Below are 19,007 nucleotides of genomic sequence, written 5' to 3' on the forward strand. Positions count from 1 at the left end.
CAATCAAGGTACAGCATAAAATAACTTTTAAAGGAAAATTATTTTCTGGATGGACCCAATAGCAATGAAACACAAGCTTCTATTTCCAAATCTTAAATTTGCAATCTTAGAAATAGCATCCAAGATTTGAAGATAATGAGATACAGTGTAGTAAATAGCACATTTTACCCCATCTACAAGAATAGTTCTATTTTCCATAGGCATTTAGATAAGAAACAGAAAATGCTATAAATCACTGTAAAGGGATTTGTACTTTAATGTACAAATCTTAACATTCATGTGCTGAAAAGTGATTAATCATGCTTCATTGTCTTTTCAAATTTTCTTATATTGCCACACGAATAAACCAATACACCTTATCTTCTGGCCTATCTGAAAAATCTGCATTAACAGCCGAGGCAGAATTCCATGCTACCAACAGAGGTACAGAGCTACATATAGTTCTCTGTAAGTCAGAGGGAAATAACAACAAGTGCAGGAGCACCTGACTCTGAAGTTCCTTGATTTGGGTTTAAACCTCTCTTCACAGGCTCTTTTCAAGTCTTTGGAGCATTATTAAACGATCCTACTATTGATTTTCCGTGCCTCAGTTCTGGTGAAAATGGAGTGACTTGGAGCACTAATGACTGAAGTCCACTCCCTGTCTGAAGGACAGTCACAGAGGCTGCAGCTCCTTCCTACAACCAGCCTCATAACTTAGATTTCAACGCCCGGAAATAGGACAGGTGGGAAATAGGACACGGAATTCAACTCATCTCTTTTACTTAAATATAGCACTGCTGCTATTTCTGTTACTTATCTTGGGAAATTTTATAAGTACTGGTATATTTTGCTATTCAGCATGAAGCTGTATGCCTCATTTCTACCTTTGAAATCCAAATTTCCAAGTAATCACTTTTAGGAAAGCATTCCTCTATCTTCAGCTTCATTCTCCATGGACCATTTATTTGTGATGCCGAGCCACTGAGAAACCAGAGGTTACAGTAAGACTTTGTCATGCCAGTTTCCATCTTAAAAAGAAAAGCTTTTAAGACAAATAAACCAATTTTTTAATGGGTAAAATAAATGAACAGGCATTTCACATAAGAGGGGGAAAAAAGAATTGTCTCATAAGTTCAACTACATAAATAATCAGGAAAATACAAATTAAAACCACAATGAGACACCATTTCACACCCCATTAAATTAGCAAAAATTTGTAGTTTGACAATACCAAGTGTCGATGAGGCTGTAAAACTACAGAAACTCTCATACAAACTGGTGAGAGGGTGGAGGGGTCTAAATGGGGAAAGATGGTAAAAAAACAATTTGTATTTAGTCAAGTTGGTGTGTATACCCTACATTCTAGGTGTTCTGTTTCTCAGCACATTATATTTATATAATGTGGATGTTGTGTTGTGTGACTGTATGTCATGTATGTTAAGTGATATTAGTGTTAATTTTCTTAGGTATGATAATTCTGAAGTAATTGGGAGTGAAATGTCCAGATGTCTACAACTTAAAAATGAGTCAGCAAAAAGGAGACGGAGAGAGAAAGCAAGTATGATCAAATGTCTTTTTAAAAGTAGGGGGCAGGCTATGGGGGCAGAGTCTTCTAAGTCTGACTCATGGCTCAGCCATTTATTGATTGCAATCTGGGTAATTTATGTAAGCTCTCTCTACCTCAGTTTAATTATCTGTGAAATGGGAGTATTGCTGGTATGTACTTGATGGAGATACTGTGAGCATTAAATGAGGTAACTCATTTAAAATACCTAGAGCAGTCGCTGCTTTGTCATAAGCCTTCAGTAAATGTTAGTTATTACCTCTGTTGGCTCCATTTTGCAGATGATGTAAGTTGAGACTCAGAAAGGTGAAATAACTTGTCCAGTCACAGAACTGACAATTGGTGGTTGCAGCTTAAAGAGGTGGAGCTGGTTAGGAAGCTCTCTTACTAGTCAAAGGCAACACACACAGCAGCCCTGTTTACAGCAGCAAAAACCTAAGACAACTCAGATGCCCATCTGCTGTAGAATGGTTCCCTAAATTGTGTTGCATTTCTATACTAGAACCCTGTACAGCCAGGGGAAGGAATAAGACACATTAACATGAAGAGAATAAAAAAATTAAAATAAGTTAAAGGCTTTTATTTTAATCTTTAAAGATTTTAGCTGCTCCAGGAACAAAAGGACTGATAAAGCTATTAAAACCACCATGAAGAAGATAAATCAAAAAATGTTTTGGTTTATAAACACTTTATACTGCATCACAGCACTTTCTGTAAGGGCAAGAAATTACTATATAAATGTTTAACAGGTGAATAGTTATATAAACCAAAGAATTATTCCTACAATGAACCAATTTGCAGCCATTAAAGTTGTGGTTTTAAATGAATATTTAGTGGCATGGTGAAATGCTCACTATACAATGCTGAATCAAAAAAATACAGAATCCCCAAATGTTAAATATAAATACACAACTGACCCTTGAACAACCTGGGGTTAACAACCTTAACATCCTTCCCTCAGTCAAAACTCTATATAACTTTATAGTTGGCCCTCCGTATCCTTAGTTCCACAACCACAGATCGCATAGTACTGTAATAGTTATTGAAAAAAATCTTCATATAAGTGGACACATGCAGTTCAAACTCATGTTGTTCAAGGGTCAACTGTATATCCATATATATTTGCATGCATACATATATAATGTATTTGTATATATTCACATATGATGTATAAAAATACAAATATATCATAGAAGAATAAATCTGGACGTTTATACACCAAAAAAAAATTTAAGTTAAAAGTGGGTTTCTTCGGATGGAGAGATGGGAATGATTTTTCCTTTTTTTCCCACTCTCATCTGTAGTTTGTATTTTCTTACATAAATACAATGAAAATGATTTTTAATTAAAATATTTGATTATAATTATAATTATTACCCAGTTTTGTTCAAAACCCAAACTATCTTCATTTGGGGAAAAAATTAAAATATATGAGCTCTCTCCCTGAAATATATATACATATTTAAAAAAGAGGGTTTAAAGAAAGGCATTCAATTTGTAAAAAGTCGTAGGCCTTATATTCTTTCAGCATATTTTAAATTTAGGGGGAACTCGATGGTTCAGGGCAGCCCCTGGGAGACTTATCCGTGCTCCCAGCATTGGCATGGCCCACCATCCCAACCGTGGCCCACTTTGTCAAGAGGCAGAATTACACATTTGCACATGGTTAACCAGTTTCGTCAGTGAAATACGTTTAAACTAGCTTTAAAAGAAGGAAAAGAAAACATTTGATACATTCCATGTTTTCCCTTAAGTATACTGTACCTTCAAGTCATGCTGCATTTTGCATTCCTCAGCGCTCCAAAAAACTATTTAAATTGTGCACATAAATCACTCCATCCCTTGTGAAATACAGCTGTCTCCTCCAGGAAAGGAGAGGGGAGACCTGTCCCAAGCGGCTTCACCCGGGGGTGAGGAGCCCAGCACAGAGAGAATCAGAGGCAGGTGACTGGAAGGGACACACATTCTGCCTTTAAGGCTGGAGAGCGTGGGGGAAGTTCTCACTCTTTCTGTGCCCCAGCCACCACAGTCTTTGGGTTACAAGCTCATGTTTTCAAAACTGGTAAATTCTACCTTCTGATGACACACTCTCAGCAGTTGCAGCAGGTGGGAAGTGAAGGGCGGGAAGGATCACGAGAAAGGACTTAAGAGGGAAACTGGGAGCGAAGCTGGCAAAGGCGACGACCACCTGAAATTAACGATGATATAAATGGAGGGGGAAGTATCCTCCCAACCAAGAGACATTCCTTTTACCCAAGAGTCCACCACGCGGTTCCTGAAACTCACAGACGCGACTTGATTGACAACAGTTCTGTTTACACACCACGCGCCCTCGGGGAGTCGCCGTCCAGCGTTCACAAGCCAGTGCCTGCATTCCGTTCTAGACGCTTCCTCCAAAGGGGAGCGCCCTGCGCGGGGCGGGGCGCTGGGAAGGCTGGCCCCGTGGCTGCACCCCAGCCCTCCCCATCTGGTGCCTGCTCGCCCACCCGGAGGAGGCGCTGGGGCGGAGGAAAACCGGTTCCCGTGCCGGCGAACCCAGGATCTGGCAGAGGAGGGCCGGGCCGTACCCTGGATGAGCCTGTGACAACATCGGGCTTCTGCCTGATAACGTCGCGTGGCCTCCAGATCAGCGCACCTCTTTATGCGGTGCTGATGAGGGCCTCTGAGAACAAGGGCAACCTCCGCCCCAAACCCTGCCCCATGCCCTGCGCGTGCGTGCACACACACACACACACACACACTAACACGTGCGCGCACACTTACACGCACCCACTGGGCTAGTAGGCGTTGCCAGTAGGTGCCTGTCCTTTCCAGGGAAAGTGCTTAGAAGCCGAATTCAGGGGGAAGGAATCATTTGGAAGGCAGCCCTTGCTCCAGGCCCTTCCTAAAGAGGTGAGAGAAGTTGGCCTCTAGAAAACGCTGGAGGCTTCGATTTCCCAGGGCGAGGGAGGGAAGTCCACCTCACCTCTGGCTGGCTAAAAATCACTCCTTCCTTTTGGGCCTGGCTTTCCCTGTAGCCAAAAAGGCTGCATCTAAGGTGAAATATTGCTAAATCGCTTTCTGTGGACTAATAGTAGGGTCTTAAGATCAGAGTTAAATCCATCCCCCGCCACGATAGGGCGCATGCGAGGCACAAAAATTAATGCACTGGGTCCTCACCCAGCGGTACGGGGTTGCTATTAATATCTGCCTAGTAAGATATGGAAAAAGGGTTTAGTAGGTCGTGCTATTTGTATAAAGTCATACAGACTAGCTCAAACTTGCAGGGGCTGGCTTTTTAAACTCCCAAGTTTCGATACTATGTTAAGTTAGAAGTGACTTCATCCTTGACCTATTATTTTTCTCTTCAACCATGTCTCACGAACCATTTTTGTTTCCTCCTTTTCTCATCCTTTTCTTTCTGTTCCCTTCTCCTCACGGTCCCTTTTTTTTTAGGCTCTGGATGTCTGGAGAGGAGGAGGATTAAAGGGCGGTAAGCAGGGGAAATCCTATCCATCAGGAAAGGATGAGGGCAGAGCCGGGGACTTCTGTTCCTGCTGCCAAGTTAATATAGTACGAGAACCAGCTTGGTCAGGTCTGCACACGCTTCTCTGTTCTGCAGCTCACAGAACTTCTTTTTTTTTTTTTTTGTCACTAACTTAAGTGATCTTTGGTGCCCCTGAAGGCAGGTAGCACACCTGAATCGTAAAGCTTCAGATGAGTTCAAAGTTTTATTTTCCACTTTTAAAGCCCTCAATAAATTAGGGCGAAGGTAGTTGGAATCCAGCCTCCTGCCCTGGCGTTTCTCTGGGATTATTAAGGTTGGCTAAGCAATCTGCTCTTGAGAAACCAGGTGGAACGAGACCTGGGCGGAGGGATCTGGGGGTTGTTTGTGACACTTTCTCCTCCTCTATAGCGTATGCCAGAGTCTTCCTGGAGCAATCCTGTAAGCTTGCTGCCAACGCAGCGTGCTGTAGTCCTGGCAGACACAAGAGTGAGGAAAGGGGTCGCTGAATTCTGGGCTGTAGACTCAGGAAACCTCTTCACGCCCTCCACCCCCTTCCCTCCACCCTCATCACCTTTAGAAGCCGAGTTAGGTAATATTCAAAGAGAAGTAATGCTTCAGAGCTCTGCCACCAACTTGAACCGAGTTCTTAGGATTAGTGATATAATGCAGTCTAAATGAACATTCTGCACAAATCTAAATTAATCCTAAAGGAAGCAATTAATTCTTGCTGTTCTCTGTTTCCTTTATGTTTATGGGGAGTCATATTTTGTCCTTGCTCTCTAACGTTTTTACATTTCCAGCAAAATAATGGTTTCTTTCTAAGAATCTTTTTAAAATTATAGTGTCAGAGATAGTCAGCAATTCCTTTTCTCTCTCTCTCTCTCTCTCTCTCTCTCTCTCTCTCTCTCTCTCTCTCTCTCTCTCTCTCTCTCTGAGCATGTGTACCTGCAAACCTCCTGCTGCTGTAGCAACAAACATGCTTTTGAGTCCAAGCTGCAGAGACGGCCATTTGCTGTAATTTTCCAGGTTTTGCTGTTTCCCAAGGGAGAACTCAGAGACCCTGGGGCATGTATGTATATTGAGATAGGACGGGAACATAGAGCAGCAGAAGGAAGGTGGCATAAGGTAGCTTCGGTCCCAACCCCTGGGATGCCCCCTCAATCACACCAAAGTCCTGTTCTGGAAGATCTGCCCACTCAAATTAGGTTCCCAACAAAAAACAACGAGGAAAGTAGGTGGGAGTAGGAACTGTGGAAGGATCAGCCCCCCGTGGAATGGTCTTGCTGATCTTATGAACGCCTTCCTTTTTAATACAGTGAAACTTAGAAAGACAGAGGCTGTCTTGCAGAAAGAAAACAAAAAGAGAAAGTGAACCACTTACCAAAGATAAAGGAAATCTTTTTCACTCTGCTTGGTACACTGATCTAAACCTACTGGAAGTCAAACCCCAAAGATCTACACGCCCAAATTGATGATGGTATCATGCTGTCAGCTCCATGGGGTTTGTAAAGAGCTGAGAAATGACTCCATTCTTCATGACCCTCCAGGATATTCTCCAATGATCTTCATGGCGATACCAGCTGCTTCTCTTCCTCAGGTTATTTACTGGAGGATGTTCTGCATAGAGAAAAAGGACTTTTTCCTACTTTATTCCAATATAGTGGTCATTTTTATAACCCTTTATCTCAGTGGTCCCCAAACCATTTTACAGAGGAATCTAAATCCATCTATTATGGGAAAAATGCAGACTCTTAGGGGACTGAAATGAGAAAACCCTTTGGCTGGAAGGACTTACCTAACTTTATTTCACAAATGCTCACAGTAACACAGAACCTATCTGAGTGGTAAATAGATTCAAAATCATAGAAAAAATGACCCAAAGATTATATTTTGTTGTTACTCTTTTGTTATGCACTTTGAGTCAATTTAGAAAGTTAATAATATTCAAAGTGGGGTAGTGTTTTACTTACACCATTACAAATCAACCTTGGCAGGTGTCCTTAAAAAAATAAAGTTAAAAACCAGCTCTTAATTATTAAAATCATGGTGCAAAAAAGAGTTTGTTATAGCCAGCAGACCAAGGGACCATCCACAGAATAAGAGGTAGATGAATTGGACTGAAGGGGAGGTATGGGGGATTAATCTAATTTACAAATTGTTCCTTTTCTCAAGATTCTTTTTGGCAAAGATTAAATTACACCAAATATCGATCAATCTTATGATGATAAGACTATCAAACTTGTGTCATTAAACACTCTCTGTTCTCTTAGAACTGTCTACATAGGATTTTCCCATTTAGCCCCTATCAGTCCTGAGTTATGATTATGCTGTAACTTGGGAGATCCCTTGTATCAAATATTAATATTTGTATAGTTATTAAAGTATTTGATGATTTGTACAGGGACTCTCAAATTAAATATAGCATGTCATTTATAGCCTTAGAAAAGACTATAAATGGAAAATTATTTTCTAACCTTTGGTCTTTGCTGGAATGACTTGTAAGATGATTTATATTTTAAGTGGAATATATAATAATGAAACACTTTTTAACAGTATAGGATTTAAGCAAAAGATTTACTTTATGTCATGAAGGGGTTTTTCAGACTGCATTTATCCAAGGACTCTTTTCCAAAAAAAACATTGAATGGAAGCCAAATAAATAAAACAGATACAAACAGATTGTTGGGGGGCAGGCAGTGGAGGAACAGGTTTTAGTACTTTCAGCCTTTTCAAGGGCCACAGAGGAACGCTGGAGCACTGGGAGGTGTGAAAGCCAGTGTACTGTTGTACGACTTACTAAAAAGAAAATAAATATACGGCACTGTTTGAGATGACTTACCTCTTCCTTGTACCTGTCTGTATGTGTTTCTGTGTTTGTGTGAGTTTGTGAAATCTCACTCGATTAATATCTGGCTCCTGTCTGTATCATTCTTACTTCCAAGCTGCAACTTCCATGGCATTTTATGATAGTGAAAATGGCTTCTTTGTCTATGAGTTTCAAATCCTTACTTCTTTTAATCCTAACAGTACAGAAGAGGTCAGAGGGCATGTTAGGGCAAAATACATGTGACCTCAGTGATATTATGTAGATACATATTTCTATTCTGTAGAATAACAGCATCTCAAGAAATGATTGTCAAATTATGATTAGGACTTTGGAGACTATTTCACCTCAAATTTCTAATTTTTTTCCATTGGGAACACTGAGGTCCTGGAAGTTGAGGGACTTCACCATCATTATAGGGGTACCTTCCAGATCCAAACACGATTCACTTGCCCTTGAATCACATGCTTTTCCCACTACACTATGTATTGCGTTATATAAATTAATATGAAACTTCTGTAATTTGAAAATATCAGATTTTTACTATTGACTAAAATCAGTTGAATGTTTCTACATTTGTTTAGACTAATCCTGTCTGGTTCACTTTCAGTCTCAGTCAAGAAACACAGCTTGTGTTAGATCAAGGATCATGGAAACATCCTCAAACAACCAGTCTTCTGCAAAAGGACTTCAGGAGATCTTCTAAGGAGACAGAGAACACTAAAATACATGAAGCGTTCATGCCTTCCTTGGAAAGCAGAGGTTGGTTGGATAAGCAAATCTGAGGCTGAGAGTGGAAGACTGGATCTTGGGTATGGAAGAATCTGGTTCTTTTCTACCACTGAGAGCTCCTTTCTCACCTATCTCCTTGAGCAGACAGTGGGGAGAGACTGATTCGGAAGCTGATCTCATAAACCCAGAGAGTGAAATTTGGGGTTGGATGTAAAAGTCTGTGATTTGGGCCCGTCTTGTGTGTACTATCAAGATAAGGGAGGTTCGTGTGGTTTTTGGTTAGTCTAGGGGTATTTGTACACATGCCACATACATTTCCAAATTACAAAATTGGACACTTTATTTATAAGTCACATTTCTTTAAACATACCATTCTCTGCTTCAGGCTAAATTGGAATTGTTTAACTTACTTTTGAGCTTTCAAGCGAAATAGAGAAGGATTTGCTATGAACCAAATTAATACACTAGTTTCCATTCTTGTTTTTTGGCTTTATTTCTGCTGGGGAATATTAGCTCCTGTAATGTTAGCTGTTGTGTGCCTAATTGTGTAGACATGCATTTCAATATTTATAAATGCAAACACCTTAGAGTGACTGACTTCCATAGGCTTTATGAGGCAGCCGGACAAGTGGGTAGGTCTGTAGGTGAGATTGTTCAGCCAAGTCTGTTGACAGCGATCTGTAATGAGTGTCCAGCTGAGGGTTTACCTGTTGTTTAGAATAGTTTGGTAAATGGAGGATTCTTGTTTTTGCAAAAGCATCTGGGATGCTTGGGGCAGTGATAATGTTTGTTATCCAGTTTATTCAGATTATATTATCCAGGTTGGCCTTGGTTTTTAAATTATATGCTCTAATCAGTGTTTAAAGTTTCCTCAGAGCAAAGCGAAAAGGAAAAAAAAAAGTACTTATTGTCTATTATTTAATACTCGCTCACCCTACCTCACAGGATTGGTGTGAGAAGCAAATACATTTGAAAATTGTAAGAGACATTGCAAACTGTGAAGAATTACTCACATCTATTTTTTTTCACACATCTGTTGATATGGATACACGTTTGAATTACATTTCAGTGTTGAAGTAAAAAGTTCAGATGACCACTTCAACCCACCCTATGAAAAAGCATGACACTTCCTGGGTTTTCCTTTAACAGCTTTATGAATGTGTAATGTACATAGCATAGAGCCCACTCATTGTAAGTGCAACTGACTTTTAGTAAATGGATATAGTTTGCAGTCATCACCAGAACCTGGTTTTAGAACATTTCCATGACCCTAAATGTTCCCTCCTGCCAGTTAGCAGTTAATCCCTTTTCTTACCCCCAACCCCAAGAAATCACTGGTGTGCTCTGTAAATTAGCCTTTTCTGGATACTTTATATAAATGGAGTCATACAAGTGTAGTCTTTTCCATCTGGCTTCTTTCCTTTAGCATATGTTTTTGAGACTCATCCATGTTGTAACATTTATCAGGACTTGGTTCCTTTTTATTGCTGAGTAGAATTCTATTATATGGATATACCACATTGTGTTTATCCATTTATCAGCTGACACACATTTGAGGTGTTTTGAGTTTTGGGATCTAATGCCGCTATGAATGAACATTCACATATATATCTTTGAACATATGTTTTCATTTCTCTTGGATGAATTCATAGGAGTGAAGTGTTGTGTTTCATAGTGAGTTTATATTTAACTTTTTAGGAAAATGCCAATCTGTTATCCAAAGTGACTGTATCATTTTATTTTTCCATCAGCAATGTGTAGAGGTTCCTGTTTCTCCACATTCTTGTCAACACTTTATATTGTGTCTTTTTGATTATAGCCATCCTAGAGGGGATGTAGTGACATCTCATTGCAGTTTGGATTTGCATTTCCCTAATGACTAATGATTTTGAGCATCTTTTATTGTGCTTATTAGACATTAGTATATCTTCCTTATTCAAATACCTATTCAAATCTTTTGCCCACTTTTAAAAATTAGATTGATTGCCTTATTATTGAGTTGGACACCACTTGTTTTTTACTATTAGTTACCATTTCATCTTACACTTGTGACTCATGTAGTATGCTGTCTCCCACTGTTACCAAACATCTATACTGAATGCATTTTCTTTCTCCAAACTTTTTTTTTTTAATTTTTAAATTGAGGTATAACTGACATATAACATTTTAGTTTTAGATGTGTGATATGATGATTTGATATTTGTGTATATTGCAAAATGGTCACCACAAGAAGTCTAGTTACCATCTGTCACCATAAATAGTTATAAAAATGTTTTTCTTATGATGAGCACTTTAAAGATTTACTCTCTTAGCAACTTCCAAATATACAATATGGCATTATTAATTATAGTCACCATACTATACATTATCTCCCCAGGACTTATTTATTCTATCAGTAGACATTTGTACCTTTTGACCTCCTTCATTTTACTGCCCCACCTCCCCCAGCTCTAGCCTCTGGCAACCACCAATCTGTTCTCTGTATGAATGAGATTTTTTTTTTTTAAGATTACACATATAAGTGAGAATATATGGTATTTGTCTCTCTCTGACTTGTTTCATTTAGCATAATGCCCTCAAGGTACATCCCATGTTGTCACAAATGGCAAATTTCCTTTTTATGGCAGAATAATATTCCACTATATGTATGTATCACATTTTCTTTATCCATTCATCCATCAATGGACACTTTCTCTAAACTTTGTTTTTAGTTTTTGGGTTTTTTTTTTTGGTGGGGGGAGGTAATTAGGTTTATTTGTTTATTCATTCTTAGAGGAGGTACTGGGGCTTGAACCCAAGACCTCATGCATGCTAACTATGTGCTCTACCACTTGAACTATACCGTCCCCCTACTTCCTCTAAACTTGATTTTTAAACTCCCTGAAGAAGATGAGCACTTTTACCTTTTCTTTTTTTTATGAACCAGGATTCATAAAAAATAATCTGAAAATAATACATCCTTAACAAATATTTCTTACATAAATGACAAAAAGCTCATCATCTTTATGAAAATATCATCAGCACACCTGGTATCATAATTTAGTAAGTCCAGTTGAATTTTGTTTCTTTATTACTTATTTTGCACATAAAGGTTTCAGTTTTAAAACTATTTTTGAAAGGAAGGAGTACTTTAGAGTATAAACTTGGATAAACAAATTTAATTATCACAAAAAATTAAAAGCAATTCTGAGGAAACAATATTTTATGGTAATTAATATGTTTAAATAAAATAAAATCAGAATTTTAGGCATTATTTTTTCTGCAAATGTCCTTAAGTGCCTTAACAAAGATAGCAAAAACTTAATTAATCACAAATAGTCAATGCTCTCAAGTGTACCCATGGGTAAAAAGCAGCCAAATACCTCACCTATCACCAGTCCTCTGGACCCAAATAAAAGATTTCAAGTTATAACTTGAAATAAACGTACTTAGTATAAGCCTGAATGTAAAACAAAAACAACCTCCAGTATAACTGGTAAATAAAAGGAAAAAAAAAAAACTTTTGAGCCTTGCCTGGAAGGATGCCAAAGATATACACTTGAGAATATTTTAAGGTAATTAGCATTTTTGTCTCTGTGTCAGTAAAAATAGGCTTTTTCCTGCTACTAATTTTCTTTGGGTTAGTGAGACCATTGTATGAATGAAGGGCTGTTAAAGGCCATTTATATTGTGCAAACAGAGGCACAAATTAGAGAGGGCATGTTAATAAAGAGAGGGGGCTTATGAGGGCTCAATTATGAGCCCAGAACCTGTTTCTATTTTAGGGGGATAGAAAACACATCAATCTTGCTTTTAGGATATTTTCAATTAAAACGAACAGCACATGGCACACTAAGAACTAGCAAAGGCTGTGGCCATGTGGATTTTGAATCATTTGTACATGCCATCTTCGTATCAAAACTTAATACGTACGATGGGCCGAAGTATAATTTGAGATCCCAGAAGACTGAGGTCCCTGAGCTGCATTAGAAATTCTGAAGGAAAAGAAATATAAAACTAGACCATCTGTTTCACTGTTTAACATGCAGTTAGAACAGAGTATTAGGAGGAGGATGCTGTTTAAACCTGAATAGGGATGAAATATAGTATGTACACTCACAACATATTAACCTCCTCTCTCCTGACTACAGTCAATAGCGTCTGCAAGCCTAGTTCCACACGCTAAAAGCAAACCACAACACAGTTAGTGGCGCAGAGGGTCGCTTCTTCCCACACCGAGACAACAGTGAGCAGCTTACTCTCTGGCCCTGGCCCTCGGCAGCGCTTCCTGCCTAACTGGGGTGAGCAGAGGAAGTCATCCACTCTGCGCAGGCAAGTGTTTGGGGGGCCTAGCTAACGGTTTGCATATGCAACTGTATGCATGAGGGGCATATCCAGTTCGCCCCTGTTTTACCGACTACTTCCAATTGCCTAAGAAGGTGGTTTTTATATGTATTTATGAAAACGTGTCATGCCCCCAAAGCTACCTTTTCCCCTATGTAAAAATACCTATTTTAGAATTATAGCTTACCAGGTGACCAGTTCACATGATGTTCATAGAGCAGAAAAGCACTAAATAAAACAGCAAAGGGTGAGAAGAATGAGAGCCTTTGGTCTCAAAGTAGAGAAACTACGACCCTCCAACACTATTTAGTAAGTCCAGTGCTGAACTTCTGCAAACCATGATTGTATTGGATTTTTGTCCTTTTTCAGGTGGTGCTAGTTCTCACTCTTGAAAGCTTTGTAATTATTAAGGGTGAAGTGCCATTTAAAGGAAAAGAAAGGCAAAGAAATGAACTACAGGAAGCCATGGTGAGTCGTTTGTCAGTGCATCCTTTCTTGAGCTCATTGGGGAAGCAGGCTTCAGGGTCATGGGATCATAAGCTTTATTTTTGAATTTGTCTTTTATATCCTTAAAGCCTTCTTCAAGGGAGATACATAGGGTTCATGCCTAATATACAATGTCCGTTGCTATGGAAAGGTTTGTACGTAACCATATTACAGTGTTCTGTTCGGAGCAGGAAAACCAGGGTATCAGTTCATGTCTTTTTAAAAACCATGTCTTATGGGATAAAACAAAAAAACAAAAAAAATGTACAGCACATACTTCTGACATTAGAGAACAATTTTAAAGGCCTTCTTTACATTGTGTGTATCAAGAAGCTAGTAGCCTCTTACTACAGAAGTTAGTAATAAATAGCAATTATCGCATCGTATTATCTGTAATCTCCTCTGATGTTTCCACCTCTAAATTCCTTTCTTTGTGGCATTTCTCATTTCCACCCGAATATCTGCTGTTGGCTCCACAACAGAGCTGTCCTTTTGGCAGGTTCTTGGTGAACAGTTTGAACACAGTAAGATTATACTATGAGCACTCGATGTCCATGAATCCTCTGTTCAAAATGGAAAAGTGGAAGCTGCCCTAATATTAAAATCTTGGCTTTTCTGGAAAAATGCAACAGCTGCTTTAACAATCCAAAAATGTTCAACTCTCACATTATTCTTTGCATCAAAGATAGCAAAGTATTGTTAGTTTCATGTTTTAACAGTAATGTATTGTATGGTGCTAACTCCTACACTTGTAGGAAACCATGTTGCTTCAGAGCATGGAGCTAGAGTTAGACTGCCTTGGCGGGGCAGGGTGTCCAGAACATGCCCCCTGTGTGATCTTGGACAGGCTTCCTAACCTCTTTGCCTGTTTCCACATGCATGACACTGGGATAATAATAATACCTATTTTATGAAGTTGATGTGGAAATGAAATGAGATAGATCTGGCAGAGCACTTAAAATAGTACCTGGCATATAGTAGGTACACAGTAAGTGTTCATTTATTACATTGTTAAATATCTTCATCATCCTACAATTTTTAATCTTGCCTTTTCCCATGAATATGCAGCCACTTTCCTTAACTCAGATAATTTATAATGATAGAATCTGGGGCAATGTGGCAGGATGTTTGAAAAATATATGGGACTGGAGAACTTTCCTGTATCCCACAAATAGTACTAAGAATATAATGGACAGCTTCCCCATACCCGTGAGGACAGCTGGGCCTTTCAGTCTGCAATAACTGTGATTCCCTCTTTGCCTGTTGCCCTACTGAAAGCTCCTTTTTGGTTCTAGATAGTGTAAATGTGACAGTTTGTCTAGAGGTATATGTGTTACATATATCCTTAAAGTTTGTTCATATCACTGCTTTATTAACAATCCTTATGTTATTAAATGTAGAGAGAGGTTTAAAATAACTTTGATAATTTAACCCAACATATACAAGGCTTTACCAGTATCCCAAGTATAATAAATGTAGACATGTAGAAAAAGACAAAGAGCTCATTTTGTGCATATCCAAACTGATGCCTGAGATTTCATCCCAGACCTGGGATTCATTGTCAGTATTTGACATTTATCCACAACCAGCAGAAGCACTATTAGTAGGCCTATTTTCTTCACTCAGAACGTAATTTGGTACTGTCAAGTCAATCTAGGTACAGTTGAATGGATTTTTTTTTTAAGTTTTTTTTCGTATCTCATTTATATACTATCTCCAGTGAGGTCAAATCTTCCTGTAAATATTATCTAACTTATTCTCATAACATCTCTAAGAGATAGGGTACATTTGTCTTTATTATTAGCATCTGGTGTTAGGAGATTCACATTTACTTTGTTGGGAATCACTGGGAATAAATTTCATGTAGACACTAATGGAAAATATAATATGAGATAAATACAGGTATGTCTGCAAATGAAGATATTTTCCCACCTTTGAAATCTGTTGACTAAAAAGATAAAAAGTGGAACAACTTATGATGATTGAATAGTAATAAAAAGCAGCATTTAATCTAAATCTCTCCTTCCCATGATTACAGCATGCTAAATATTACTCAATACTAGAGAGTCTGCTGATGAGCTCTGTAAATGTTTTCCAGTAAGATTAAATAGATTAGATTTATAAAGAGAATGTTAATGTTTCTAAGGCTTTAAAAGAGTCTTCTTTTAAAACTTTCCTGAAAAAGACAGTTTAAGACTATGTCGTAGTGTTGTTAGTCCAAGCAGAGTGAACATCATAGTTTCCCTGAGGACAGGACAGGCAGAGGCAACCATCGTGTTCGAGAAGTTCTTGTCATCTGTGATCCTTTATTGTTAATTCTCTTCATGTATTTTGCCTGCTGCTTTGTTTTGGTTGTCAAAGTTTGTTACTGAGACAAGACTAAGATGATGCCACTCTGACAGTCACAGACTGAGTTGGCATGACGCACCATGAGGTGAGTCTAATTGCTGTTAATATTGGAAGGATGAATAATCCTATTAAAAAAGAACAACAGTTATAAAAAAAAATAAGTAAGTGGTGAAAGTCTAGACTACATGAAAGAAGGACAGCTTGATGAGGGGAAACCTATTAACCTGAAAGGAAACAGTTCTTTGCTTCCAATTTAGCAGTTGTGAGCAAGACCACACTCACATTAAATTGAAATGGAAACAATTTTTCTGACTCATCTATAGACTTAAGTATTAGATTTCCTTATGTGTGGAAAAAGAGACCCTACTGTGATGCCTGATTGTTCACAGGATATCAAAATGCCACATTAGGTTTATGGGCGAGCCTTCATCTCATTGCGTAGCTATTATTATGTCAGGTGGAGACCGCCATACTCTAAACCTGGGCTTCTCAATCATGAATGTGCATTTGTATCACCCAGGATCTCGATAAAGTGCAGATTCTGATTCAGCAGCTTTGGGGTAGGGCCCAAGATGCTGTATTGGAGAAGCTCCCAGGAGACTCTCATGGAATGGAATCCGGACCAGTCTTGCAGAAGCCAGGCTCCAGACAACTATTTTAAAAAGAAATCTGCATAAGTACAGTATGACTTGCTTTATCATCATTTCAGGAACTCAAAGACATCAGGATAAAAAAAAACCCAAACACTTGCTATGTAAATGGAAATGGAGAGAATGAGCCAATGTAAAGTGTCAAGGACTCTCTTAAGGACAATTTGAATTACCAGTAAAGTTGAAGCCATAATGAAATGGTCTCAAATGGCAGATGTCTCCTGGTTCCTATTGGAGCTTCATTTGTGGCCTCCTTCAATCCCTCCTTTCCTTATGGTTGTAGTCAGTAGATGCTATGGGAAAGGTGGAAGTATCCCCTCTACACAGTAGACTCCAAGACTTGAATTCCTGATGCCTTAGTGTGACAGAACATTATGCTTCTCTTCCTTCATACTCTTACAAACCAAGTTGTTAACAGAACTCCACGAAGGTCTCACAGCATGCACGTTTCATCCATGCGATTGGTGCCTCTGTGTCCAGGACATGCGATTTACTGCTGGTTACATAGGTAAGATCATCCAACATCCCCCAGCATGAAGTATAGTGTTTTGGGCTATAGAATACATCAATCTTAATGAAACCCCAGATAGATGAATAAGAGGGAGAACATAGAATTACTTTGTTTTTTTTAAAGTATATAAACATTTTTTATTGAGTTATAGTCATTTTACAATGTTGTGTCAAATAATTAAGAGTGCATTTGAGTCAGGAGAACTCTAAATGGAGAAAATGGGTTTCAGAAACTTGACTGCTTGTAAAATATGCTGAATTTGGGAGTGATCATAAACCATCACTTATGACTTATATGGTAAGTATGTAGGGACAGCATAAAGCTGAAAAATAGATGGTAGGAAAGCAAATTACAGCTACATGAACAGTGTGTGCATGTATTAGTCTGCCTGGGCTGCTGTAACAAAATACCATTGACTGTGGCTTAAACAACAGACATTTAATCTAAGATCAAGATCCTGGTGTGCAGACAGCTACTAATCCCATCATTCTCTCCCAAAGGCTGCATCTCCAAATACCATCACATTAGAACAGAACTTCAACATGTAAGTTTGGGGGGGACACATATCAGCCCATAGCAGTGGATTAAAGGCTAATGAAGATATCAGTGGCTTTGCAATTATAATACAAGCACAAAGATGAAGACTTTTATTCTTGCTTTTCAACTCACAATTATATCTATTCTTTACATTTGTTTTTTTTAAAACCATAAATCTATCCGTATATTATAGTGATATCAAGTCTGGAAATAAGGTTCCTGATGACAGTTTCATCACATTATTGAGGCTTATTCTAAATTCTAAAATTAATTTATTCTTCTATCCACATAGAACCTTTTAAAAATATAATTGTAACAAATTTACTGACTACTAACTCACATAATCCTACCGTACAAGGACAAATTTGATCCAGCTGTATGAAGACAGATGCATTTCTAGCGTGCTAGAAAATAGACCTACACTTTCTCATATACACAGTTAGAAAGCAAACATGGTGGGAAATGAGGCATGGAAAGACTCCCTCCTAGTACAAATTCATGGAAGTGATGGATAAGATGAAGCAACAAAACTTCCCAGATGTCAGAAATAAAGCAAGAAGCCAAAGTCAAAGCAATATGTACAAGCTGATGCTGTGGGGGCCTATGGGGGTTTTTGTCCTGGATAAAGGCCCCTGGAGATGAAGATGGGTCAGGAGATGAGGCCTTAGGCTCACTGGGCAGGAAGGCTGAAGCCAGACCCTGCAGCAAGCTGAGAGCCTCGGAAGGAGAGCTAGGAAAACACTGTTGGCTTGCGGAAGGAGCAAGGACGTTTGCTGTTGTTGATCCCCAGAGTGGGCACAGGTTAGGGAAGGGACCTCACCTGAGAAAAACTGACACCAGCCTGAGTCACATATCGAAAGGTCTAAAGTTATACTATTTGCTTAGAAAGCTAACCCTAAGTCCCTTCTCTTGGAATGGTCTCCCTAAGCGAATAAATTAACATAAAAATAGGGCTAGCACCTTGAATTCCTTAGGAACCTGATCAAAGCAGATGCCAAAGCGCTCCATGAAGTCACCTCACAGCCTACGGGCCAGAAGCTGTCTCAGTCTGCTCTGGCAGCCGTAACAAAACTCCACAGGCTGGGTGGCTTCAGTAATGGAACTTGTTTTCTCACAGTTCTGGAGGCCAGAGGTCCGAGAGCAAGGTGTGGCAGGCTTCATTTCTCCTGAGGCTTTTCACCTTGGCTTGCAGACCGCTGCCTTCTGGCTGCACCTTCACGTGGCCTTTACTCCGTGTAAGATGTCCCTGGTGTCTTTTCTACTTCTTTAAAGGAAACTAGTCATATTGGATTAGGGCCCCTTCCTTATGACTTTATTTACTATTAATTAGCTCTTTAAAGGACCTATGTCCAAATACAGTCACACTGGGGATTAGGGCTACAACATACGAATTCAAAGGGGATTGAGGTACAAAATTCAGTTCATAACAGAAGCTTCTCTGAAAAACAGTTGAACCCACTGAAGATAAATTCACAACAACAACAACGAAATGTTATAAATTATAAAGTACACAAGGAATGCTATCCTAAAGGAGAATCATCAGAGGCAAAAATCAAGAGAAG

General features: G+C 38.9%; 1 long non-coding RNA gene across 2 annotated transcripts in view; it reads left to right on the plus strand.

Moving 5' to 3' along the window:
- Positions 1-4,337: 4,337 nt before the first annotated feature.
- Positions 4,338-19,007, plus strand: part of LOC116665450 — a 37,969-nt gene continuing 23,299 nt past the window's right edge. The window contains exons 1-2 of one of the 2 annotated variants that reach the window (XR_004322083.1): positions 4,338-4,438; positions 8,468-8,669. This is a non-coding gene — a long non-coding RNA (uncharacterized LOC116665450). The remainder of the gene's footprint in view (positions 4,439-8,467; positions 8,670-19,007) is intronic. The other variant, XR_004322082.1, reaches the window with a different exon arrangement.

The sequence above is a fragment of the Camelus ferus genome, chromosome 8 (assembly GCF_009834535.1).
Source record: "Camelus ferus isolate YT-003-E chromosome 8, BCGSAC_Cfer_1.0, whole genome shotgun sequence".
Taxonomy (NCBI): Eukaryota; Metazoa; Chordata; class Mammalia; order Artiodactyla; family Camelidae; genus Camelus; species Camelus ferus.